Genomic DNA, 27114 nt, shown 5'->3' with positions numbered 1-27114 from the left:
TCCCCACTCCCATGGGAATGGGGACTTTCAATTTGCCGGCACCTGACTTTCCAGGCCGCCGGGGTTGTCATCACCCTGCGTTACCGGGAAGTCAGGTGCCAGTAAATATTTAGAGGGAGGCGGCAGCAACCAGCCGGTATCACCAGCACGGTTACCGCCGGACCCGTAAAAAGGCCCCATTACTTTCGTTACTTCGGCTGGAACTTGGGACCCGTATGCTTCACCCAGATCAATAACTCTGATTTTAACCCTTTGAGTTGTTTCCCTGGAATTGGAGCCTGTGACTTACAGACTGAGCACACTTCTGAGCGCCAGGGGCATAAACCGACTCTGCGCTCTCGACTGTCATTCAACCACCCCTGGGACATAACAATGGAAACAAGCACTTCCTGCTGAAAACAATTATCATTCATTGAGTCGCGTCCCCATCGCGGTACTCTAGGCAGAACATAGTTCAGAATGAATTTGCCTCTGGCAATGTGACCATTGCACAGAGCAAAAATGACACAGAGCGCACCTCTCTATGGGAAGGGTAAACATATTCTAAAAGATGTCTTTAAGCTAAGATGGATAATATGTCAAGTATGTCAAGGTGCACGGGAGAAAGAAACAGTCCTGGCACATGAACTGTACAATAGTACACATGAAGAAAAGTTCCCAAATGCATGTGAACTCCCGTCCCCTGCACTCTATCTGAGGCCTAAATAAGCCAAACAATTCAATTTAGTGCCTGCAACAATGATTCAATAGTAGTATGTACATAATACGGTCAGTTATTCCATCTAGCCACCTCGATCACATGAAACATGCAAGGATATGCAACGATCACTAATCTGATAAACAAAAGATGCAGGTGTTGAAGTAATGGCACAGAAGCATAGCAGCGACTGAAGGGCAGTAACATTTACTGACACTGTGCATGCAATCAAGCCCATTGTTTACGATGCAGACTGTGAGGAATTTGATCATCCGCACGGGGAGAGTGTGCTCGCCTGGGCTTTTTTTTTTATTTTTTAATAATGTAAAGGAATGATGGGAGACCAACCTCTGAGAGCTGTGTGGGGCCATGCCACACACAGTCCATCTGCTTCCCTCACAAAACGCATATTCACATGTACTCCACGAAGACACAGCCTACAGGCGCCGTCTTCCCCTGTCATATTCAGCTGGAATGGGACAGCCCCGGGTGCATCAAAGGATATCAAGGAGGGGGAAGGTACACTTTTTTTTATTCAGACAGTCTTCAGAAAGTAAGGCTCTGCTCTTACCTTTCAAGTGCCTGACATGTTTCATTTGGGGTTGCACTCTGTTCTCCTAATATTGAATACCTACATTCAACCACTGACGTCCATTTTTAAGAAATTCCAGCTCCGTTTTCACTCTTATGTTAACGACAGTCAAGTTTATTTTAGAGTTATAAATCCTTCTAAGAGTTGGGACAGATTGACCACTTGCATGAAGGAGATCCGGAACTGCCTTATTCGAAATGGACTAAAATTAAATCCTACTAAAACAGCATCATGCTGGTTGGTCCGAAACATATACTTATAGATTTTGAATCCTCCTTCTTCATTTGATTGATTTGCCTCTGTCCTATGTTGGAAAAGTTAAGAACCTAGGAGTCTTCTGGCAAATAAATCTGAGTTTAAATTCCCAGATTAGCTACACGGTGCATTACATTTTCTATGGACTTTGTCTAATAAAATGGATTTGAAATGTATCCCTGCTGATGAGCATGCAGATGTCACACTCAGCCCCTGTTCTCACCTGTTTGCCCTTGGTCTTCTTCTTCTTTGGAGATCTTTCAGTGTTCCGTCTATGTCCGGAATGAAGCGTGGAACCAGGACAGAAATGACTCAGTTCACAGAAGACAGGGAAATAGCTGCGAGCGTGGGAGAAACTGGTGTTTTCCAGGAAGGAAGGAATGAGCGGCCACAGGCGGAGGCGAAGGCTGCACTTAGAACTCCAGGAAGGGAGAGGTAGGAATGAATATCGGATGGTTGATACAAGGAGAAGGAAGGAAACAGCGAGCACACTAGCCGCAAACTCGAAAGGGAGCGTTGAGATGCGCAGCGCCGCGGGGAGTGCCCGTTTTCTAGGAGGCCAATGTTCCTGCGTAAACGCTGGACCGCTACGTTTCTGGGCCGCCGACCATGTTGGGAGGATCGCGGCTCCAATGTTGCGGTGCACCAAGGACCAGGAAGTCCAAAAGTGGCGTGAACGGCGAATCATGACAGCATGCCCCCTCCTGAACCTTGCTCCACCGGGCTTGCCTGGATGAGTTAGATGGACCCTCCGCACCAAAGGAGGGGCATTCATGTGGGAGACAGGTTCTCATGTTAGCTCGCTGGGGGGATATCCTTTCTATTCTACTAAGTACTGTAGCCGACCTCTTCTATATCTAGAGTCACAAATCATGGAAACCTCTAATTCAATCTGATCGTTGACAATCACAGGGTTAGGGCGATGAGTGAATCTGGTTGATTGGATATAAGGCTTGAGCAAAGAAGTATGAAAAATGGGATGTATCTTCTTCCAGGTGTCTGGTAACTGAAGTCGATATGCCACGGGGTTGATAATCTCTTTGATAGAAAAGGGTCCATAGAATTTGGGGGCCAGTTTATTAGGTCGTAGATGTTGAGGCAAACGTTTAGAAGACAGCCAGACCTTGTCACCAATTCCATACATGGGACCAGGTCTCCATTTAGCATCAGCATGTCTTTTGACATCCATCCTGGCCTTTTATAAATGTTCTTTTACATCTTTATGAATAGTGACCAGTCTGTCAATCCAGGAATCAAGCGATAGAACCGAGGTGGAATGAGGTAGCATTGTTGGTAGGACAGATGGATGGAAAGCTTGACTGCAGAAGAAGGGGCTTGTCTTGATAGTGGAGTGATCAGAATTGTTATAGGCAAATCCGGCAACTGGAATCAAAACCGACCAATCATCCTGCACCTTGGCTGAAAAACACTGCAAATATTGTTCTAGGGTCTGAGTCACTCGCTCTGTTATTCCATTAGTCTGGGGGTGGTATCCATAGGACAAGGCACGTTGAATACCTAACATGTGACATAGGTATTTCCAGAATTGGGAAATGTATTGAGGACCACGGTCTGAAATGATCTTGGAAGGAAGACCATGCAGCCTAAAGATGTGATTTAAAAATATTCCTGCCATTTCTTGTGCTGTTGGCAATTTGTACAAGGGGGTGAAGTGAGCCATGTGGATAGTAACCATGATGGTAGTGAACCCCTTGGAAGGGGGCAATTCCACAATGCAGTCGGTAGCGATCACATTCCCAAGGACACTTTGGCAAAGTAGGCTGATGGAGAAGACCTGCAGGTTTTCTGTTATCACTCTTATTCTGAATGCAGACAGGGCAGGTTTGGACATAAGCCCTTACAGCGTGGATCATGTTAGGCCATCAGAACTGTCTTTGAACGAGGTGAAGAGTGGCAGTAACACCTCGATGCCCGGAATGGAAGGTATCATGACAGAGATTTATAACCTTGGTTCTCAATTCTTGCGTGGGTACCGCCAGTCTCTTATCTTTGAAGAGGTAGCCATCTTTCGCGACTAGGATCCATTGGTTTGTCTTGATGTAATCCTTTCAGAGATCAGAAGGTGGTGTTGCTGCATGGATATTTTCCAATAAGGAGTTGGCTTGGGCCACGAAAACCGTTTTGGGAAACATCTTCGGGAAGGCGCGGGCCTCACCGGCTCATAATCAGGGCGCCTGGATAGTGCATCGGCGATTATGTTGTTAGTGCCAGGGACATGGTGTATGCAAAACTGATACTGAGCAAAGAAAAAGGCCCAATGAGCTTGGCGACTGTTCCTGCACTCTAAGGATTGCAGGATCTGCAGGTTTCTATGGTCAGTTCGCACTTGGACGGGAAATTTGGCACCCAGAAGCAAATGGCGCCACTCAGTAAAAGCTTGCCGCATGGCAAGCAATTCCTTCTCCAGGACTGAGTAGTGGGTCTCGCTGAGAGTTAATGTTCTGGACAGCTAAGCGATGGGATGTTCGCCTTATCCCCAGACTCTTGTTTTAGTACAGCTCCAATCGCATGCTCTGAGGAATCAGTTTCTACCAGGAAGGGTTTATTGATATCCAGTTGTGCCAGGATGGGACCTTGAGTAAATCTTCGTTTTAACTCCTGGAAGGCTGTCTCTTGAACATCTGACCAAATGAAGGGAATGTCTTTCTTTAATAATGCTACTATCGGGTGTACAATGTCTGAGAAGGTTGGAATGAATTTCCGGTAAAAATTGGCAAGTCCCAGGAAGGATTGAATCTGTTTCACTGTTGTAGGGGCTGGCCATGAGAGAATGGAGTTGAACTTGGCGGGATCCATTTCTATCCCCTTGGAACTCAGAACGAAACCTAAATAATGAACAGTTTGGGCATGGAATATGCATTTTTCTGGTTTGACCAGGAGTTTATTCTCTCATAGGCGTTGTAAGACTGATGTCACATGTTCCCGATGTAACTGGGAATCATTGGAATAGATCAGTATGTCATCCAGGTATACTATGACAAAGAGAAACAGCATATCCGAAAAAACTCTGTCCATGAAACGTTGAAAAACCGCAGGGGCGTTGGCAAGACCAAATGGCATTACTAGGTGTTCAAAATACCCAAAGGGGGTCCTGAAGGCAGTCTTCCACTCATCACCTTCCTTAATTCGGATGAGATGGTAGGCGGCCCATAAATCAAGTTTAGTAAAGATTACAGCACCCCGGACCGCTTCCAGTATGTCGGAAATGAGCGGCAGGGGGTAACGATCCTTAAGGGTGCATTGGTTAAGGCCTCGATAGTCTAGGCAGGGTCGAAGTTCCTTGGTGTCCTTCTCGGGCACGAAGAACAAGGAGGCACCGGCTGGAGATTTAGAAGGTCGAATGGTTCCATTAGCGAGATTGGTATCCAAGTATTCCCGTAATGCCTTTTTCTCAGGTTCGGAAAGGATAAACATTCTTCGAAACGGTATCACTGCAGAATCTTCTGTATCAATGGCACAATCTTCAGGTTGATGAGGTGGTAAAGATTGGACAATGGCTGTCGAAAATACATCCGAGTATTGTTGGTAGACCGCGGGTACTTGGGGAATGATTGAAATAGAAATGGATGGTTGTTCGAGGGTCTGGGTTTCCATAGATAAGGTCTGCACCATATTCCGGGATAAGCAATGAGACAAGCAGAATTCAGAGCCTAGAAATAGAGATCCGGCTGCCCAATTGATATAAGGGTTGTGTTTTTGTAGCCAAGGCATTCCCAGAACCATGGGGTAGTGTGCTGCCTTGATGATATAAAAACGAAGCATCTCCTGATGGTTGTTTATTGAGAGCATTAACTCCGAGGTTTGTTGGGTTATGGGTCCTGATGACAGTGGTTTCCCATCAATGCCTTCGACAGCTTGGATAGTTTCTTTGGATTCTCGAGGAATGTTGTACTTCAAGGCCCATTCGTGGTCCAAGAACATTCCCATGGCACCGCAGTCCACTAGAGCCAGGATAGAATGAGTTTCCTTATTGGTGGTTGACAAGGATGTTTGCAGGACCACCAAAGTATTCAATCGGGGAGAATTCAAGGAAGGAACAGAAGCGGAGCAAGTATGTAACTCCCGAAGCTGGGCTCTACTCAAGATCGGGAGCTGGCATTTCCCGAACGCCTGGGTCGAGCTATAGGACAATTCCTTACGAGATGTTTATCTGAGACACAATACATACAGAGTCCAGTATTGATGCTATGCATTCTTTCCTGTAAAGATATCGGACCCCGTAAGGAGCCCAATTGCATAGGTTCTGGATCAGGAGAGTGCTGTGCAGTCGTTTCCCTTGGGCAAGGCAAATCCATGGAAACTTTTGGAGAAGCAGTCTTTGTCTTTCTTTTCTCTGCCTTCCTTCCTGGATACGAAAGTCGATTTGGAGGGACAAATCTATTGAAGCCTGGCAAGAACTTGGACGGGCTACTCTGGCTAGTTCGTCCTTGATTTCGTCATTTAACCCTCTCCAAAACAAGGTAAAACTTGCCTCTTTGGACCAATCGGCCTCTTTAGCCAATTGCTTAAAGCGGGTTACATAAGACAGCATGTCTTGGTTCCCATGTTGTAACTCCAGGAGCTTCTACTGAGCACTGTAGACTTGTTCAGGGCGGTCAAACATGGTTTTAAAGGCTTCTACAAATCCATCATAATTGTCCAGGAGTGGGTCTCCCGCATTCACCAAGGGGGTTGCCCATGCCAAAGCATTGCCGGAGAGGTGTGATATTATGAATCCCACCTTGGCCCGGGGTGTAGAAAAATAGTAGGGTTTAAATGTGAAATGCACCAAACAAGAATCAAGGAAGGATTGCAGTGTTTTGGAGGAACCATCATATTTATCCACTATGCCCCCTAACAGGGCACTTTCCTGGAACGCCGAGTCTCTGGATAGCACGAGTTGTTTTAGCGCAGCATTTTCAGCTTTGAGGTTTTGCACCTCTGTGGTCAATTCTTGCATTCCTCTCATGAGGTCCTCGACAGCAGCCTCCATGTCGAACTCTGTATCAGGTCTTTGGCGTCTCAAACTGTCACACTCAGCCCCTGTTCTCACCTGTCTGCCCTTGGTCGTCTTCTTCTTTGGAGATCTTTCAGTGTTCAGCGATGTCCGGGATTGATACAGGTATGGGCGATGCTCTTCCGTATCTAGCGTGGGGACCGTAGGCAGGCTTGGAAGGACACAGGAGATCAGGATTCCAGGAGGTAGGAATCAAGTAGTCTATGTCCGGAATGAAGCGTGGAACCAGGAAGGAAATGACTCAGTTCGCAGAAGACAGGGAAATAGCTGCAAGCGTGGGAGAAACGGGTGGTTTCCCGGAAGGAAGGAATGAGCAGCCACAGGCAGAGGCGAAGGCCGCACTTAAAACTCCAGGAAGGGAGAGGTAGGAATGAATATCGGATGGTTGATACAAGGAGAAGGAAGGAAACAGTGAGAACACTAGCCGCAAACTCGAAAGGGAGCGTTAAGACGCGCAGTACCGCGGGGGCGTGCCCGTTTTCTAGGAAGCCAGTGTTCCTGCGTAAGCGCTGGACTGCTACCTGTCTGAGCTGCCGACCATGTTGGGAGGATCGTGGCTCCAATGTTGCGGTGCACCATGGACCAGGAAGTCCAAAAAGGGCGTGAACGGCGAATCATGACAGCAGAAGTAGTTGGGGCCCTCATCATTTCGAAATTAGATTATGCAAATAACTTGCTGACAGGACTACCAGCAAATCAAATTCATCATCTGCAGATGGGTCGAAACACCGCTGTTAGGCTGATTTTCACATTGCCTAGATTGAGTGAAGTTGCTGATCATCACCACCTCTTACACTGGCCATCAGCCCAGAAGAGAATTGAATTTAATATATTGTGTGCGGTTTTTCAAATTTCTCCATGGAATGGATCCCTCTTACTTGTCTAAAACAATGTTAAAATATTCTCCTTCTAGACCACTGCGCTTCTCACATCATAACCTTCTGGTCACCCCCCTCCTGATTAAAATCTAGGGGTGATGAGAGATTTTCCATAGCTGGGCTGACACTTTGCTAGCTAGGCTCCTCCATCCCAAATGTGTGTCATGCAGATCCTGTGTATTTTCTGAAAGGAGTTCAAAACTCCTCTTGTTTGTGAAAGCTTTATTAACATTGGCACCCACAGGCCTTAGCTTCCTCCTACACTGACCTTTTTTTTCAATCTGCGCCTAGATACAGTTTCTGCCAGCTGGTGTATGTTGCAAATATTTAAAATCAAATGTAAATGAGTTGAGCGTTTGGACTTGTTTTAATTACTCAGCATGCGTACATGAAACGCTGTCTAAAAATATTTTCGTTGCATAGCAAATTCGATTTTTCAGTAAAATACAAAACAACTCAAGTCCTACTTTGAATATCTGGACATTCTATTGTAGAAAGAAACGAGGTTTTAACATTATCGTTTTTGAGGCATTGCCTCTTTTACAGTGCTTTGAAGGCGAGGGTTGCTCAAGCTGTAGGCTAAAGCTTAGTAGGACCAGGGGGAGAGAGCCTTGTGTCATGAATGGTGACCAGGCAGGGGGAGACTTAGTGCTACTTGCAGCCTTGTGCCATGTTTCATCCTTTATCTTCACTATCTAAAGCCCACTCAGGCTAAGGTTGCGGTGTTGATCTCTGCAGGTCCACAGAGCACGATGCTTGATCGACATCCACTATGTGCTATGCATTGCATTAACGTTTGACTGTTAAAAACCTGCATGCCAAACCCTCTGCTGCTTGTAAGCCTGCGCAGGTCAAGGGCATGGTGTTGATCCCTGCAGGTCCGCAGAGCATGCTGCTCGATTTACATCCACTACGTGCTACGCATCGCATTGACGTTCGACTCTGCTTCGTTTAAAACCTGTGTGCCAAAACTTATGTGGCAAAACCCACGCAGGCCACAGGTGCAGTGTTAAACGCTGCAGGTCCACAGAGTGTGCTGCTCGATCCACATCCACTATGCGCTATGCACCGCATTGACATTCAACACCACTTCGTTTAAAACCTGCATGCCAAACCCTCTGCTCAAAGGCCATGCAGGCCAAGGGTGCTGTGTTGAGCACTGCAGGTTCGCAGAGCACGCTGCTTGATCCATGTCCACTGCATGCTACACATCACATCGACATTCGACTCTGCTTCATTTAAAACCTGCATGCCGAAAACTGAGGTAAAAAACCATGTTGGACAAAGGTGCAATGGTCAGCACCGCTGGTCCACACAGCATGCTGTTTGATCCATGTCCACTACATGCTGCACATCGCAATTTGACCCCACTTCATTTAAAACCTGGCTGTGGAGCCCTGTGTGGCAAAGCCAGCATGGCCATGGGCATAGTGTTGAGCGCTGCAGGTGTTATGTGCCGCACAATGGCACCACTGAACTCGACCGCCTCATACCGCGCCTCACATTCTCGTCTGGATCCCATCACTGTGGTCTTGCAACAACCACAGGCAGATCCAAGACCGTTAACAGCCTGTAACCCAAGAGACCCCATGGCTCCCTCCATTCAAGTCCAGCCAGCCTCCAGGGATGCCCGCAACACTTGGACCACAGGTAAGTGTCTTGGTGCCTCCGCCCTCCCCGCACCTCACTGCTCCCCCAACGCACGCCTAGGCCACCTCCGTCAATACCTCTATCAGCCCGACGCCTACGGCTCTGCCATCACTACGCCCCTCCAATCCTTACAAGGAATAGGTTCCTCAGACTACGCACACGGCTCACCACATGTGTCCCATACCATGATCCCGGCCATCGCTGACACGCAAAATATGCCCCACGCAACCTGAAATCTCCGGCTCTGGTATCGCAATTCCCCCTCCAATCCTTACGTGGAATAGGTTCCTCAGACTGCACACTCAGCTCACTGTGTGCATCCCACACCACGCTCCTTAACCACTCTGCCCATCGCAGATTCACAGACTAGACCCCACGCAACCTGAAATCTCTAGCTCTGCTATCGTTACACCCCCTTCAATCATTACGAGGAATAGGTCCCTTGGGCTACGCACATGGCTCACTGCTTGCGTCCCACACCACGATCCCCAGCTATTCCGCCCATCACAGATATGCAGACCATGCCCCAGGCAACCTGAAACCGCTGGATCTGCTATGGCTACGCCGCCTCCTATCCTTACGAGGAATAGGTTCCTCAGACTGCGCACACAGTTCATCCCCTGTTTCACTCACTACGCTCCACAATCATTGCGACCTATGCAAACGTGCACACCTGCTAAACTAATCCATAAGACTACCAACTGCACGCAAATCAACGCAAGATCAATCCCAGCCCACGCAGCTGAAATCCTTGACCTCATAACTTCAAACAACTTCGACTTACTTGCCATTCCTGAAACCTGGCCACACCCCGATGCAGGCCCAGGACTTTCCATCGCCATCCCTCTGGGTTACGGCATCCAAAGATGTGACAGATCCTCTAAAATAGGAGGCAGCATCGCCCTCATCTATCAGAGCCATGAACACCAATGTAATCCCCAACTGCGAAACCCTACTCGCCAAGCTCTCCATGTCACCTAACCACTCCATCACCATCCTCCTTATATACCCCCTCCTGGCCCCATCCTTGCCTTCGAGGACAACTTAATGAAAGCATCTTCTCATCCATCTAGCCCAATTCAAAATGTCTAATTGTTTGGTACATCAACCTAGGCCTCAATGATCCAGCAGACTCACTCGCCACCAGCTGGCTCCACAACTCCACCAAGCTAGCTTCAAGCAATGATCCCTCAAGCCATACCACGACCAAAGCCGTACCCTTGACTGGATCAGCGACCTAAAGTGCAACATCTCCCTTCCTCTCACCTTCTCTTGCCCATGGTCTGACCACAACATTGCCTTAAAAATCCCCCCTTCAGAACGCCCCAGACCATCTCACCCTCCTAAACCTGAAGGTATGGCTCAGTGCACAAAAAACCTCAACAACACTAACCTCGGCCTGCTACTTGATACCCTTGCTCACCCCACATCCTCAGTGATAGATCCAGCAGCTCTGGTTGATATCTACAAGCAAACCATAACTCAGGCAGTTGACACGCTTGCCCAACTCAAACTTCAGAAAGCCAATCACTCACAAAAAACAAATGCTTGGTTCACACCGGCGCTCCTTGGTGCCAGTGCCAAAAAGCACACCTCTGAGCTAGTTTGGAAATAAAATTAAAAAAACCTGCATCCAAAGCCCTCTTCTCCTCCATCGCCAAAGACTACAGAAGGGAAATCCAGGCTGCCAAAGCCAGCAGCTACAACTCCAGAATCAGTAACGCCAAATCCAACTCCAAAGAACTTTTTGCAATCCTTTGGGAGCTAGAGAACCCCTCCCCCCCAGCCAGACCTGACAGTGGACAGAACTTAGTGCAACAAAATCCAAGATGGCCTCACTGGAAAAGTCAACTCCCTCAAAGAAAAAAGTCCTCTCCATACAACTTGCCATGCTATCCAAACTACCACCACCCACAGCACCCAGCGCCTTACCGGCCCACACCTACACCCTGTTCAAGTTTCACCCACGTCTCAGTCCTGGACGTCACCAAGATCATCAAGAATCTCAAACTTTGCATTGTAAAGATGACACTTGCCCAGCTCCAATCATCAAAGATTGTGCCGAGGCACTTACTCCTATCATCACAGCCATCATTAATGATTCCTTCTCCACCAATTTGGTGCCAACCTGCCCAACGGAAGCGTGGGTCCTACCGCTACTCAAGAAACCCTCCCTCGACCCTTAACTACCTACAAACTATTGCCCCATTAGTGCACTACCTTACTTCCTGAAGATCCTGGATCGTGTAGACTACATCCAGGTTCAACAGACCATCGAGGAGAAAAATATCTTGGGTGTTCACCAATCAGGATTCTGCCCCAAGCAAGGAACCAAAACTGCCCGACTTGACCTGAAAATTCAGCTTGATGCCATCAAGGACACTAGCAGAACCTACCCTCCTCAGTATGCGGGACCTCTTTGCAGCAGTCGATATGGTAGACCACCAAACCCTCTGTTCACAACTTGCCTCGACAGCTAACTTCCCTCCATCTCCCACCAATTGGATTAGGTAATCTCTAGCTGACAGATCTTCATGTGTCTTCATCGATGACTTTTCTGCCGCACCTGCTCCTGTCACCTGCTGAGTTCCCCAAGGCTCCTGTCTCTCCCCCACCCGCTACAGCATTTATACGAAACCCCTCTTCGACAACCTTGACCTACTCAGCATATCTTACATGAACTACGCTGCTGACATGCAGCTACTTATCCCCTTTTCCGGTTCATATGCTCAGGACTCAGCCAACATTTACTAAGTGTACGAAGACAAACAAAACTGGATGGCATCTCACCTACTCTGCCTCAATGACGAAAAAACAGAAATCCTCATTGTCAGCTCCCACTCCACACTTCGCAACATTAACCCAGCCTACAAGGAGTTTACGCCTACAAGGAGTTTACCATGGGCGGAAACCAAATCCCCACCTCCGCTGCAGCCAAAACCCTTGGCGTTTACCTGGACTCTAACATTGATCTTTTGCGACAAGTGAACTCGGTCAACTCATCAGCGTCCTACACAGCCAAACTGCTACATGCCTTCAGGCCCTTCCTCTCCACTCCCAACGACCTCTCCATTGCAAGAGCCATCAAAGGAGCCAAGCACGACTATTGCAATGCCTTAGTTACCAGTACTCTCGAGCGCAACCTGAATAAACTTCAAATGATTCAGAGCAATGTTCTCCGAGCAGCCGTCTCTCCAGATCTGACCACGTTTCAGAAGCCAGGAGAGATGCACACTGGCTGCCCATCCGAGAAAGTATTACATTCAAAACACTGTCCCTGGTCCATCGGTCTCTCTCCAACACAGCCCCGACCTACCTCTCACGCTACGTGGAGACCTCTTAGAACTGTGAACACTCACTTCCTCAAGATCCCCAATTTCAATCGCCTCTCAGTGGGGGGAATGGGAGGGGGGTAAGAGCTTCCCGGTCATTGCTGCCACACTTTGGAACGATCTGACTCCAGCACTCAGAAAAGAACCGACCTTCTGGACCTTCCTCAGAAAAGTAAAGATTTGGCTTTTCAACTAACTCTGCTCCTCCTAAGACTCATCAGTCTTCCTAATGCATTTCCACTACCTCCTCCCCTTCTTCTTTTTTCCCTCAATGTAACTAGCGCCTAGATACCCAAGGGTTTTGTGCGCTATAATGAATGCAAACATAAATAAATAAATAAATATCATTCTCCCTCTTGCACCCTACACGCCACACATCAACCAAGATGCAGCCAGCCTATAGCGCCCCACAAGTGAACCACCACTCCTGTCTGCTCTATCTGCCCAGCATGTTGCACTGCAATGCCTATGAAGGTTCGTAGGATGAATGTCAACCTACACAATAAATCATAACACATGGGGACAATATTTGGGGTGTTACAAACCCTATGTTTTCATCTCCCCGATAATCGTATTGGCAAAGGGACAGCAGGGACGTCTGGATATATCCCATCAGAGAAGTTAGGACTCGCACCCCTCCTATCACTCCCTCCCCCACAATCATCTCTTACAGAACCACGTGCCAACAGGCCACCAAAAACGCCATAACATTACATAGAGCCTAGAAGCCCAAACATGCAGCACAGTTTTGAGAACTGTGCCCGGAGGAGTCTTGCTAAGATTGCAGCTGTGCTGCTTTTCCACTTTGGTCAAACCCCACAAAGGATCTGAGACCATGTAAGTGCAAAGGCTATCCACTGCATGGCCCCCTACACCCTGCACCGCATGCTCGCCAGTGTTGCTATGACGACAAGCTAGGTAGGCGTAGAGAACCCACCAATGAACATTCATCGCTATACGGTTGCCCTAATGTTCAGCTCGGTTGCAGACCAGTCAGAGACTCAACATTGTAACATTGTCGATATCACTCAATTGAGGAAATTCTGAAGAGCTGATGCCCGAGTGGAGTGCAGGAGTCAGGTGCACTGTGCAGCGATTATTAGCATTATTTTAAGAAAGGTGGGAGAAATTCCATTCCAGTGTCTTGTATTAGCCATAGTGTTGCTGAACTATAGTTGTGTGATTTTGTCTGTGACTAATGTATTATATTGTTCATATAACCATGCCCAAACTCTATTTCAATTTGGGGATAGTGTGTGTGTGCTATGCTGTGAAAGAAGTGCTTCTGTACACCTTCGACAGAGTCTATGTAATGTTAAAGGTTCTTGTACCGTGCACTGTCGCCACTTGCATGGTCTCTTGATGCTCTGCCCGATCTGCAAATCGAGGGGATTAGGGGTTTGTTAGTGGGGTTGAGAGAGAGGAAGAGATCTTTGATGTGCGGTTGGCAGCTCCATTTTGGAAAAACTGGTCACTGAGCTTTTTGTGCGTTTTCGGTCAGTAGCCGTCATGTGGTGTTGAGGTCTACTTGTGTATGGTCTGGTTTGGTTTCATGTTGAGTATTGGTTCAGCCTAAGCATTCAGCCTCACTACTGAAAGAGGGACTAGGTGGTCTTACAAACTCCTTCTTTGTTTTGGACACCTGCTTGTCAATGTTGGGGTAGCAACGAGTTCAATGGAGGATCACCTTTGGGCCACCCCAATTCTCCCTGGAATGTAGAGACCAGCTCCAGACTCACATTGGTGGGGTGGCCTTTTTATAAAGCCAGGTCTACAGAAGTATAGGATCATTTTCAATGAGGGTCTAGCTTGATTTACAAACACACCATGCACCATGTCCTGAATTGGAGAAGCTTGCACAGGTGCTGGGTGGTATCCTCTGCTATTTACCGGGGAGTAGCTCAAAGCTCTTCCTAGAGAGGGAGACTTGCCTAGATGCAGCTACAATCTCTGGTGCACACAGCGATTATATCCCTCTCGAGACCCCTACATTGCACCAGTAGTTTCTCCCCTGGACCGCAGTGTCTGCAGTGCAACGATTTGGCATTAAGAAGCATGCTGGCTCAAATAAATTAATATACACCCTAGGTTTGAATTTGCAATAGTAAATATGCTTGCCTCTTGATCCTGGCCCTCCTTCTTTAACCTTGCAGCCCTTTACCCAGAGTTGTCAGCCTGTGGCCAAGGCTGTGACTTCTGATGTCCACATGCAAATTCTAATGGAAGAGGCCTTCAACTTTATTGTTGTAGTTGTAACCAAGTCTCAGAATAATCAGATAATCTGCAGGAGGTGGCACTTTCAATGGGCAGTGAGCAGTGCTTAATTTGTGGGGGTGTTTGCCAGGGCTCAGCCCTGGCACTCACTTTTGAGCCTGTCACTTATTGTCTCAGACGCACTCTAATTGTGAAGTGGTGATGGTCGGTGCATCCATCAGCCACAATGAGCAGGTGCGAACTGTAGTGTAACCCCAAATATGCCAACACTGTGGGGAGCAGCTATGGGTGGTGGCAGCAGTGATGGGGAACTGCCCGCCCGCAGTGTCACAGTGGTGCTAGAAAATATTTGGGCCCTGGCACTTATTTTTTACAAATTAAGCACAGTCAGCAAGTGAAAGACACATTTTGTAAATGTTACAAAAAGTAGGACACGTTTTTTGTGTTCTGACGCTCGTTGTCGATCGGTAACTTATAGGCCATTTAAGTCACACTTCTCTTGTCATGATGTTACCCTCCCAGAGCTTCGTTAAGCGACAAAATGCTCCTTCGTAAACACAGGGTTCCTCATGTCATCTACTCATATGTGGATTGTGGGAAGAAGACCCTGTCTGTTGTCTATTCGGGCTGCCTTTATTTGAGTGATTGGAAGCATGTGCACGGGGCATTGAATGACCTGTCTCCACCTGTCCATGCGGTTGCTTGCAGTCTACCACTTAAATGGTGTTTCCCTTGACCCGCGAAGGCGTTTAGGGGCTGCTTTTGGGCTTCCCAGAATATAAACCCAAATTCTAAAATGATACGATTTGGGGTTGGGATGTGAAGGTCAGAGAAAGGCTGGTTGTCCTAGACTTTGGGGTGGGGGGGTTGGTGTACCGTGGAGTTGGCTACTGTTCGAGTCTGTGATTGATACTTGAACCAGGGTATTTTGAGTGATTGATTGATGGCTATGCTAGTGGTGTTGTGCACTCTGTGAACTAAATCGCCCCCCCACACCTAACTGGATTAAGGAAATGAGTAGGGCGTGTGCCTTTGTCTGAAGGTAATGTTTAGTTGGAGGAGAGGGTTTTACGTTCCCTTGTAAGGGGAGTGGTTGCCAGCCTTTGGCAGCGTTTCTGGTGGTATGTTCCATAGCTGGGGCCAGCCAGCATATATCTCTGTGCACCCACTCAGCCTGGCAGACAATGTGGCCGGCTCAGGCTTGGGTACACTGGATATCTTTTTTAGGTCAATATCGGGTCTTTTTACCACATGCTGTGCTGTCAGTATTATGGGAGCCCTTTGTGTTCAGGGGGGGGGGACAAGGGGAGATGAAGGTGCACTGTGACGATGCCGTAACGTAACGTGGACCGAGACCCAAAATGGAAGCAATGGGGGTAGGACGAAGGCCTGCGAAAAGGGGCCCAAGTGAACCAAAAGGTGGTGGTACAAAATGGCGGCGCCCAGGGAAAGAAGGCTAGGATTGGGAAAACAGCGAATAGTGGCTGTGACGTGCAACATCAAAAGGAGGTGCCGAGGGAAGAGCAGACAGACTTTGGCTGCAGTGGCTCAAATGAAAGACGTGAACTTGTTCCCACCCCCCCATCCTTGGGGCCTGGAGATGAAGTGAAGAACATCGGTACCCAAAGGTTGTGCAATGGGGTCCAGTGTACAATTGTCGCAGGGCGATTTGCAAGCAACCAGTCTGACAAAAATGGATCAAAACAAACGTTTTTTTATTAAAAGGGGCAGGGTGACCCGCAGTAAGGGCCTCTTTGTAGGCCGGACGGCGAGGGTGCTTAATTTAACTGAACTAAGATAACTTTGAGTTCCTCCACAAAGCAATATACGACGCTCCTTCCAGCTCGGAACAATCTGTGCGGTCTGCCTGGTCCTCTGATGCACAAGGCTCGGGAGTTGTGGCTAAAAACAGGAACTGAAAGAAGAGGGGGGATGAATTAGGCAACGGTCATGGTCAGCTGGGCGTAGGAGATTTTTATTGCATGTTATTAATGAAATCATGTCATTTGATATTTTTGACTTCAATGATTAATGTAACTTGAGAACGTTTTTAATTGACGTTTAATAAACCTGCAGCCTTTTAATCCGCAAGGACAGTCTCTGCTAAAGTCATGTATTTGCCTTTGGTTAAATCTTGCATGCAAATGTGTGGGGCTAAATATCCCAGGAAGTGGCTGAGCACTATGGTGGCAATGCTTTACATTAGTTAGATTGCTGGGTACTATTGTGTGAAGGTCAGTGTTACAGGCTCGTCCTCCTCCCCCATGACACCTCAGGCACTCGGACACAAATAATACACAGGATACCAAAAGTTGAGAGAAATGGCCTGTAAAGCAAACAGACCAGTGCATGGGAGGGCTGCTTACTGCTCTACACCCCCCCCCCCCCGACTCCCCATCCCCCGACTCCTCATCCCCATCCCCTGCCCCAGGCCTGGCTGTTCCTTATATACAAATGGAGTGGCTAAACCCATTCTCCACCCATGAAACAGCATGTATAACAACAAAAAGGTCAGTTGCAGAGAAAAGGGGGAAGGAGTATAGCCACTGTTGTGAAATGCTTTCTCTGTCCTATCTGCAAGGCATGTTCTGGCCCTGGGGATTCAATCCTGCAGTGTCCACAGCTGTGTATTTTTCAGGATGGGCTCATGAGCTGAGGCATAACACACATCGCACAGCTCTGTGACCTTGCTTGGCATGGCACGGGTGTTCAGCTGTAGGCCGGTCTCATCACATCAGAGGGGCCTCAGAAAAATCAAAATAAAATGCAGTATCAAAGTTGCTAACAGTCAGGCAGTGAGTTGGGCAAAAGCCTACTCAGTTCAGCTGGAGGAACGCCAATTTGGTTACAGAATTGACCTGACGCACATGATCATTTGGCATTCAGGTGGGCACATAGGTGTCTGACAGCTTGGCATAGCTCAGCAGGTGGTTGAAGAAAATAGGTCCACGGTGGGAGGGGTTGAGAAAGTTGAGCATGTTTCAGGGAGCTAGCAGGAAGCTTCTGTTGCATTACACAAAATAATAGAAAACTAATAGAAAAAGGAAATACCTTATGTGGTATCAATAATCCTCACCGCAGGTGTACAGCATATCAACAGGGTTTTGGTGAAGTCGCTTCCAAAATCCAAAGCAATAAAGTAAAGCAATACGTCAAAAGCCGTGTATTACACTTCCCATAGCCATACTGCAATAAGGATTTGGTGATCGCATAGTGAGCTTTAGCACTCTCCAGATTCCTTGGTGGGCTGGGACTTATTAATGGGGCGTCTGTACTTTGGTAAATCTTTAAGGGAAGCAACGAGGGTGGCGACAAAGGCCAGGTGAAATGGCCGCTCTCTTAGACAATCCCCAGGCAATGCAGGCAATGACAGGCAGGCTGAAACTGATTGGAAAGCAGGTGGGGTCTGCATATAAATCGAAGTAGAAGAGAGGTTTGATTGCACTTGAGGGGAAGCATGCTAAAGACTTCTGAAGGCTGATCCCTAAAGGCACTGATGACGCAGAAGTCAAAGTGGCTGCTGTGGTTAAGCACAAGGACGGGCAGCGCGCATTAAGTGACACTTTACGTCTCCAGAAGCGTGTTTAGCTGTCGTGGGCTGTGGGTGCCTTCGCCGGTTAGCCGGTACTGTCTGCTGTGTACCTCACCACGGGGGTAGTTTCCGTTTGGCAACATAGGGGAGCAGGTATTGGTGTTCCATATTATTACTAGCAGAAATATACACAGGGCCCGGTTCATGGAATTTTTTGCACAGTTCAAAGTGACTTTGCACTGCTGTAAGTGTCCCTGCACTGCCGACACAAACCCTAATTCGTGGAGCTGTGCAACGTGCATTTTTGCAGTGCAAAGTCCGTGGAAAGTTAGTGCATAGTAATTTCTGCAGTACAAAATGACTTTGCACAGACTTTGCACTGCAAAAATACACTTTTCACAGTTGCATGAATCAGGGTTTGTGTAGGCAGTGCAAAGTCACTTTTCAGGAGTGCAAAGTCACTTTGAACCATGCTAAACATATGCAAAAAAATTCCATGAATCGAGCCCACAATGTCTGGTAACAGGAAACCTAAACGCCCTCGCTGAAAATATCTGTTATAGAAATTAATATCTGCTGAAAAATCAGTTTCTGGAATTTCCCTGAATTATATTACAAAATCAATCAAGTGTTGTATAATGTGTCAACAAATAACCAATTCAGTGGGAATTGCTGAGACGTGGCTGTAAAGAAGGCGTTTTGCATATGATGTCGCAATTAGCTCTCTTGCATAGATTCTGCACTGAAATCTGGGACCACGGGACCAGGCAGAGACGGCTGAAGATGTGTCAGAGCTGGCAGGTGCCCATTTCACATAGTGCCCTCTTCCCCCTTGCCTTATAAAAAAAACTGTCAGGGGCACCAAAGGGGTGCATACATTATAATGTAGAAAAAAGAATACAGCAGGTTGGTTTATAGCTGCAAATTATCACAAAAGAATCACCAGGCCAGCAGAGAGCTGATAGACTAAGTGCCTGATTCATAGAAATATCTGCACGGAAAATAGTGACTTTGCATGCCAAACTGCATGCAAAATCCCATTTGTCGATTCATGGAATCGACTGTGTGGTACATTTTCCTACTCTGCAGGGAATTTGAGCAGGATCAGCACGTCAATGCGAGAGGCCGAGTGCCTTGCGTGAGACACCAAGCAGGGCTTGGGCGTGGCTTGTGCAGAGGGCAGGAGGGTAGGGGGTGGAACTCCGAAAATGAGAAAGAACAAAGGAAAATGTGGGTGTTACGAGGGACGACTGGCAGGCCCTCCATTGCACGCCCATTATTGCGTGGAACAATACGTAGTCATGGTTACGAGTCTGCAACATCTCGGTAGGTAAATGGCCACACAAAGCCCTCATGTTATCCGCCACCCGAAGGCAGGTGTACAGACACTTGCGCATGGGATTCAATGCACAGAGGTAAGATCGGGTGTCAGATTCAGCGGTGTGTGTACGCAGCTGGGGTTTCAATGTAACTTTTGGGTGCTCGTACGCAGTGTAGCGGGGTGCAGGGCCGGTTTCCAGGGGTTCACACTCAGATTTTACAAGTGTTATCCGAGTTATGATAAATCGTACGCATGTTGTCTGGATGCCGGTAACAGTTACGGGGGACCCCGCACAGAGTCCCGAGATGCAGGCCTGCTTGCGGGGGAACCCACGCACTGTTTGAAGGGTGCATGTATTTCTGCACGGGGGAGCATGCCAAGGTAGCTGTTCTGGCTGTTTTTGCTTTGCGTGGGGGCGTGTCGGGGGCCTTCCAGTCGAACCCGCTTTCAGGTGTTTCCCCAGTGATTAACAGCCCACTAACATGCTTTACCCGTGCTACACTTTTAAACAAAGTATCTGTTTTGATGTGTGGGTGCATTTCTCTGTGAAATGCTATGATGTCAGCATATGCTTGTCTTCTGGGTAATTACAAAGCAGTGAATTAAAGCACAATATACTAGGGAACATCAGTTAGGGTGCAATAATACATAAAAACCACTAATATTGAATACACAACAGTGCACAAAGCACAACAATCAAAATGTAAAGCATAGAGTGAAAACTGCACAGCAAAACGACAACATGATAATACATAAGACCAATTATTTGACGTAATGGAGCATAACCGTTCGTAACACAGCATAATACAACCAACACAAGAGGATGTGGCACAAAACAAACCACAGCACATAACAATCCAATATAACGTTATTGTATTTTAGGTGTAATAAGGAACACTGTTTTGGCTCTGGTTTTATCATTGAAGTGAAAAAGTCTCTTGATTACATTGAAAAATGCATCCAAATCATGCTAATAATTAGGTACACACCACTGCAAGCAACTCACATGCCATTGTGATGGCCAACACAACCAATCACCAGGCATGCAAGGCTCACCTCAGGAGAGAAAAGCCGCGACGCCCTTCACAACGACAACCTACAACCCTACAGACAGACTGGCATACAGCACCCGGATCCTTCGGAACTGCACACACTGAACAGCGTTTGTTCAAGGCGGTCCTCCCAGAGCTAATGACCAACTTGGAGTTAAAAGAAGAAAGTGCTGAGGTTGTCTGGTAAGAATGCGCTACTTGGATATGTGATAAATAATTCACAATTACATTTTCATGAGTTTAGACAGTCTTTAATCTTTCAAATATTCAGCATTTTCATTTTCGTAGTCTTTTTTCAAAAATGGTTCTGCTTCTTTAATGGTGATTTATTCATCTATTTGAGCCTTTATAATCAATCCGTACCTCTACACGTGTTTCCCCACCAGTGTAAGGTGGATCACCAGGAGGATTTTATAAGTTTTGCAATTCATTTCTGTAAAATTAAATGAATTTGTCAAAAAATAAAAGTAATATTCAAAAGTACGACATGATTTCACCGTATACATTTTGAAAGTCTATAATCTGAATTGAGCAGTTCTATTTATAGTCTAACAATTTAATTTCACTTTAACGTTGTCCAAAAGGTCCCATGAACTATGCATTTAAATTTGAATTCATGACTATCACCATTATGATTCAGTAGGCAAAACACACATGTGATCCCTACCTTTTACAATCCCATTCACAATGATGTCTTCACATCTTATATTTTGTTGTTCTATTTTCAAGCGGTTCAGCTTTATCAATATAAACTTTCAGCATGTTGCATAGTCGCCTGAAAAAATGTACTGAAAACCATTTTGTACAAACTATGCTACTTAACTTATAGTTTGGTGTTCAGTATCCACATTCTGCCAATTCTTACCTATGAAGATACCATGTGTCCGGATTCAGGTGTCCAGAACGCCAATTATGAACGTGTGGTTTCCCGCTTTACAAAATAACGAGCACGTTTTTATTTAATTGTAGACGTCATCACACTGATGAGTATGCCGTTTCCTGGTGTGGTAACGTCATCGAGTCTTACCGGTGTTTATTTTGCTACGTAGGGATCATATGTGTGTGCCGTTAAACTTCAGACTTAGAGGTATGCTAGTGTGAGATTTAGGCGGCCATTTTGGAAGATTGGATGTGGCATTTAGTTACATGAAATTATGATTGTTTCATATGTTTTCAAAACATCTTGACTGTATATAATCGTCATGTTATAACTGATGATACACACAGGTTTTTCGCTAACAATTTTGAAATAATAATTTCACCATTTATAAGGTATACATTACAAGTTCCATGTTAAATATTTCCCTGTGATTTACATACTTGTGTCATATCAACACTCTTCACGATCTTAATTGGAGTTGTAAACACACTACTGGTGTAATAGAAATGCCTTACCAGCCTGCCCTCAGCCATCCAATTTATTAGCACTCTGCGTGTCCTTTACTGAAGTCCTGTTAAAAACAAGCATTGGCAGAGCCTCTGAAGTCCTGCTTAAGAAACGCATTGGCAAAGGCTACACTGCTTCTAGATGCCCAGGTACTCACACCAGTTTGCACCTACTATCAATAAAGGGTAGTTAATACCACTATGGCTGTGCCTGGCAAGTGCATTTCCCATGCCTACACAAAAGCCCAAGCTGTTGGCATTGCCAATGCTTGTTTAAAATGACATCAGTCCAATATTGAGTTTCTTTTGTTTTCTGACTCCTCTGGTCAACATACCCTTTCAAATTGGTTCACGACTGCACAGATTCGGGGCGCATCCTCCAAATGTTCACATACTGCAACATCATTGGGTTTTACTTTAGACTCAAGCCTGACTCTTCTTCTACACATAAATGCCTTGGTAAAATCTGCAAACTATCACCTGTTTTCTTTAAGATCTGTGAAATCATGTGTATCATCGGGCCTCATTACACGGTAGGCGTTAAGGGTTTACCGGTACCGGTATTTTACCGGTACCGGTAAACCCTTACCGCCTTACTACGAGGTCCCTTTGAGGGTTTGGGAATTTAACGCCTGCTTTTTGCAGGCGTTAAAAACCAACCCGCAAAGGGACCTTGGTGCTAATTACGGTACCGCAATTTGCGGTGCTGTAATTAGCACCTTCCCCATTCCCATAGAGCCCTATGGGGCGAAAATAAGAATGGGGAAGGGCAATGGTGGAAGGGGGAATTACCGCCCCGCCAACCTTGGAATGGGGCAGTAATTCCCCTTTCCACCAAGGCGGTGCCGGTATGTTACCGGCATGAACCATGGCGCTAATAGCGCCATGGTTCTCCGCCTACCGTGTAATGAGGCCCATCTTCTCGTTTTCCTTTATTTGTACAGTCTTTGGTTCTATCCCATACTGATTTTGGAAATTCCATTCAAACAGGTCTCCCTGTTTCGGAAAGCGTTTTTCCTTGCTGCTGCACGATTGGTTCATGTTGCTCGGAAGTTTGAGCATATACCCCGTTTTAAAATCACTTCATTGGATGCCCCTGCATCACTTGTAGGCTATTAAGTATGGGTGAAAAAGCAATGTATTTGCAAACTCCATTTTATTTGGCAGATAAATGGAAGATTTCTGGGGGATGCAGAGGCCCCGTAGTTTGGCATGTAAAGGTATTTGTCTGGTGCAGCCAGAGGCGTTGCTGGGTGGGCAGGGGGGCTGAGGAGGCTTTAGCCCTGGGTCTCTTGGTTGTAGCCCCAGATAGAAGCTCAAGGAGTGCATCCAAAAGGCTAGCTAGCCCTGAGTCCCGCCAGGACCGACATTAGCCTAGCCCCAGGTCTTTCCCAGACCTAGCAACACCCCGGCTGGGGCAGCATTCTCTTGCTGCAATGCTTCACCCATGAACATCCGTCAGATCCCAGAGCAGCTGAGATTCAGGAAAGCACTTAAAACATGGCTATGGAATTCTGTTTTTTGAAATTGTATTGTTCCATTTTTTAAAGCTGATTTTATGATCTGATTGTTTCGTCATTCCTGTGTTTAGAAATATTGTATCCTTAGTACATATTTGTTTAATGTATTTATTGTACATAGAATTAGCTACAGCACTCTCGTTCATTTTGCTCGCACTATGTAAAAATTAAATTTCAATCAAAATATTTTTCCCTATTGCATCTTGACTCCATGCTCACTGGTCCGAGGGGGTTTGGGTGCTGGAAACTGCTGCGCTCTTCAATCCCCTTAATTGTCTCCATGTGGGTACCTCACGGATCTCAACTCTGTGCTCGTGTTTTGCATTATTTCATTGTATTCTGTGGGCCTCATTACGAGTATGGCGGTAAGGCAACAACGGTGTCGGTATCGCTACCGGCAACAATGCTACCGTACCTCCATACTAGAAGTTCTGCTTGCGGGTGCCCTTGCAGCCATCAGGTCTGAACTGGTGGCCGTACCAGCACCCACGAGCAGTACATGATGGTAGCACCAGTACCTTTATTAACGGTACCGGTGCTACCACCCTCACCATTCCCATTCAGCCCTATGGGGCCGAATGTGGATGGGGAGTCCCTTATTGCTGGCACGCGCGAATGGGCAATTACTGGGTCTGCCGACCTCGGCACGACCCGCTAATTGGTAATTCGTGGGAGCCAGTAAAATCCCGGGTCCGGCGGCAGCCGTGCCTTTGTTACAGGCACGGCTACCGCCAGACCCGTAATGAAGCCCATATGTGTTTATTGAGCTTTAACATGGCTTTGGGAAGTAATAGAGGGATGTACATCATAGGGGTTACAGGCGTGAATTAGATGATTACCGGGGAATAGTCCATGCAACATGTAAGCAATGGAGGGCTGTACATCATAGGGGCTGCAGACATGCATTAGATGGTTACCGGGCAACATTTCTTGCAACATGTAAGCAATGGAGGGCTATAGATCATAAGGGTTACATGTGCGCATTAGATGGCTACCGGGGAATAGTCCATGCAACATGTAAGTAATGGAGGGCTGTACATCATAGGGGATAGTCCATGCAACATGTAAGCAATGGAGGGCTGTACATCATAGGGGATAGTCCATGCAACATGTAAGCAATGGAGGGCTGTACATCATAGGGGATATTCCATGCAACATCTAAGCAATGGAGGGCTGTACATCATAGGGGATAGTCCATGCAACATGTAAGTAATGGAGGGCTGTACATCATAGGGGCTACAGGCGGGCAGTAGATGGTTACAGGGGAATAGTCCATGCAACATGTAAGCAATGGAGGGCTGTACATCATAAGGGTTACATGTGTGCATTAGATAGTTACCGGGAAATAGTCCATGCAACATGTAAGCAATGGAGGGCTGTACATCATAGGGGATAGTCCATGCAACATGTAAGCAATGGAGATGGAGGGCTGTACATCATAGGGGATAGTCCATGCAACATGTAAGCAATGGAGGGCAGTACATCATAGGGGATAGTCCATGCAACATGGTAGTAATGGAGGGCTGTACATCATAGGGGCTACAGGCGTGCTTTAAATGGTTGCCGGGCAACAGTTCTTGCAACATGTATGTAATGGAGGTTGCATATCAGTAGGGGTTACAGGCATGGATTAGAGGCTACAAGGGAACAGTCCTTGCAGTGTGGGTGCTTTAAAACAGTATTTTCTTATTGTATAAGCGCCTAACAAGCAAACAATAAAAAACAAACAATGGGGTCCTGTACATCAGTAGGGGAGGGGGCCACAGTCCCTGCAACATGGAATTTATTGTTGGCATTCCATTTAAGGTAGCAGCGAATATAAATAACAGGTAGTGGGGAACATTTTACAATGCTGAAAGGGCATGGGGATGGAACAGCGAGGTCTGCTGGATAGAGTGGTGATAAGGCTGCACACTGGGATAGGTGGGTTCACGGGTGTATCTTACGGGGTGTCAAGAAGGTGCTTCTTTAAAAACAAGGTCTTTGTTTTCTTTTCCAAATTGCATGAGTATCGGTGTGAGTCCCATGACTATGGATGTGAGTTGCCAATGTCTGAGTCTAACCAGGTGCTGACTTGTGGTGTTCACTAACCCCGAGAGATGGAGACTTTGTCTGCCGGGCAGGAGGGAGCGTGCATTGTGACAGGTTTGTGTGCAATGCAGCTGGCTTTGAAAGTGATGCACACTTGTAATGGTAGCCAGAGAAGTTTGATGAACTTGGCCATTATGTGATCCTATATGGGGAGGTCTTTCAATAATAGGGAAGAGGCATGGATAATGCTTCTCATAGATACTGTGGTGGGGCAAGGCAGGTGGCTAAGCAAAGCAAAACAAAACAGGTGATGGCTGGAATGTTTAGAATTCATCTTAACCTCTGGCATTGCTCTGGGCAACCCTCCAGACCATCATTCTTCGCCCTGCCAAGCCATTACAAAAGGGGAAAGACCATATGCAAATCAGGCTTGGTCCCACCCAAAAGGGGCAGTCCAGGCCGAACTGCTTGGTCACATCCCTTCTGCACAAGACCACCAGCATCCCCAGACATGTTTCGGCCTTATTGGGCTTCTTCAGTGAGGAGCAACTTGGGCCTCGAGGCCCAGCAGCCATTTCATCTGTCCAGGTGGGGTAGACCAGGACCTGAGCAGCAGATCTGAAGCTGGTGCCTGGCAGGAAAAGCTTGATTTTCCACAGGAGGGATAATTTGCACCATGCCGTCTGAGGTTTCTTTGCTATCCGTGGTATGAAGGAGAGGTGGCTAGCTACGTGGAATCCAGGAGACTTGGCATAAGGTGTCATCGGCCCAGTTACAATAAAAACATCAGCACTAACCATAACCCAATGCAGCCTAAACCAACACAACACAGGTTAAAACAGAACACAGAGCAAACAACTCACTAGATCAGAAGCCTGTGAAACATGACACAACATAAAATGAACTAACATAACCAATCATAACAAATCCAGCCCAACACATTGCAAGATGTAAAACAGAAATGCACTGTGGCAAGGGATTCTCGAACCACAACCCGGGCTACCTATATGAACTACTAGTCCCATCTCCCTACACCCAGTCCAGAACCCAGTGTTGCTCTATCTTGCAGGCCCATGCGCAGCAATGGTTCAAGCAACAAAAGTATGATCCCAAGGGTATGTGGAACACCCTGCACTCGGCACTGAGAACCCAGAATTTCTCAGGGAGGGTATTCACTGATCGAGGACCCTGTAAAGCGGCAAAGAAGCAAAGCCGACCTGGCCAAATTCCAACCACAGACAGCCAGCAGGCTCCCTCTTCCCATTTGGTTTGTACCATATTATGCCCTATGTTCCTCGGCTCCATATTGACCCATCTCCACGCGGATTTTCGATCAACAGCACTGAAGTAAAATGCCATGTGCTCTTCTCTCCTCCAGCCACACTAATCTCACTCTTCTCTGGCGCCGGTCATCCTCTAATGATCTGCTTCTCGTGACCTTCATTTCTGGGCTTCTCTCCTGTTTTACAAAAGCACTTTCAGGTGGCCACCTGAAGGTGGGCAAACCTGTGGCGCTATACATAACCCTGAATCAAATAAGAAAATTGCATTAGAGCACAAAATAACTCGAGGTAACATAACCTATTCCAACAAAACATCATCCAGTCCGAGAACAATACACAGCAAAGCCAGGCCCA

General features: G+C 46.9%; 1 protein-coding gene across 5 annotated transcripts in view; it reads left to right on the top strand.

The window, feature by feature from the left end:
* The window catches only part of ATP1A3 (ATPase Na+/K+ transporting subunit alpha 3), a 330819-nt gene that overhangs the window by 160367 nt on the left and 143338 nt on the right, over positions 1 to 27114 (top strand). The window contains exon 1 of one of the 5 annotated variants that reach the window (XM_069640930.1): positions 20296 to 20723. The exons of the other annotated variants lie outside the window; for them this stretch is intronic. The gene's annotated coding sequence lies outside the window, so the exon portion shown is untranslated. Of the gene's footprint in view, positions 1 to 20295; positions 20724 to 27114 lie in introns of those variants that run through there. 5 annotated transcript variants of the gene reach the window in all.

This window comes from Ambystoma mexicanum, chromosome 1q, assembly GCF_040938575.1.
Source record: "Ambystoma mexicanum isolate Mex_15411 chromosome 1q, UKY_AmexF1_1, whole genome shotgun sequence".
NCBI classification, from domain to species: Eukaryota; Metazoa; Chordata; class Amphibia; order Caudata; family Ambystomatidae; genus Ambystoma; species Ambystoma mexicanum.
The sequence above is the reverse complement of the archived record's forward strand: the minus strand, read 5'-3'. Positions and strand labels throughout refer to the sequence as shown.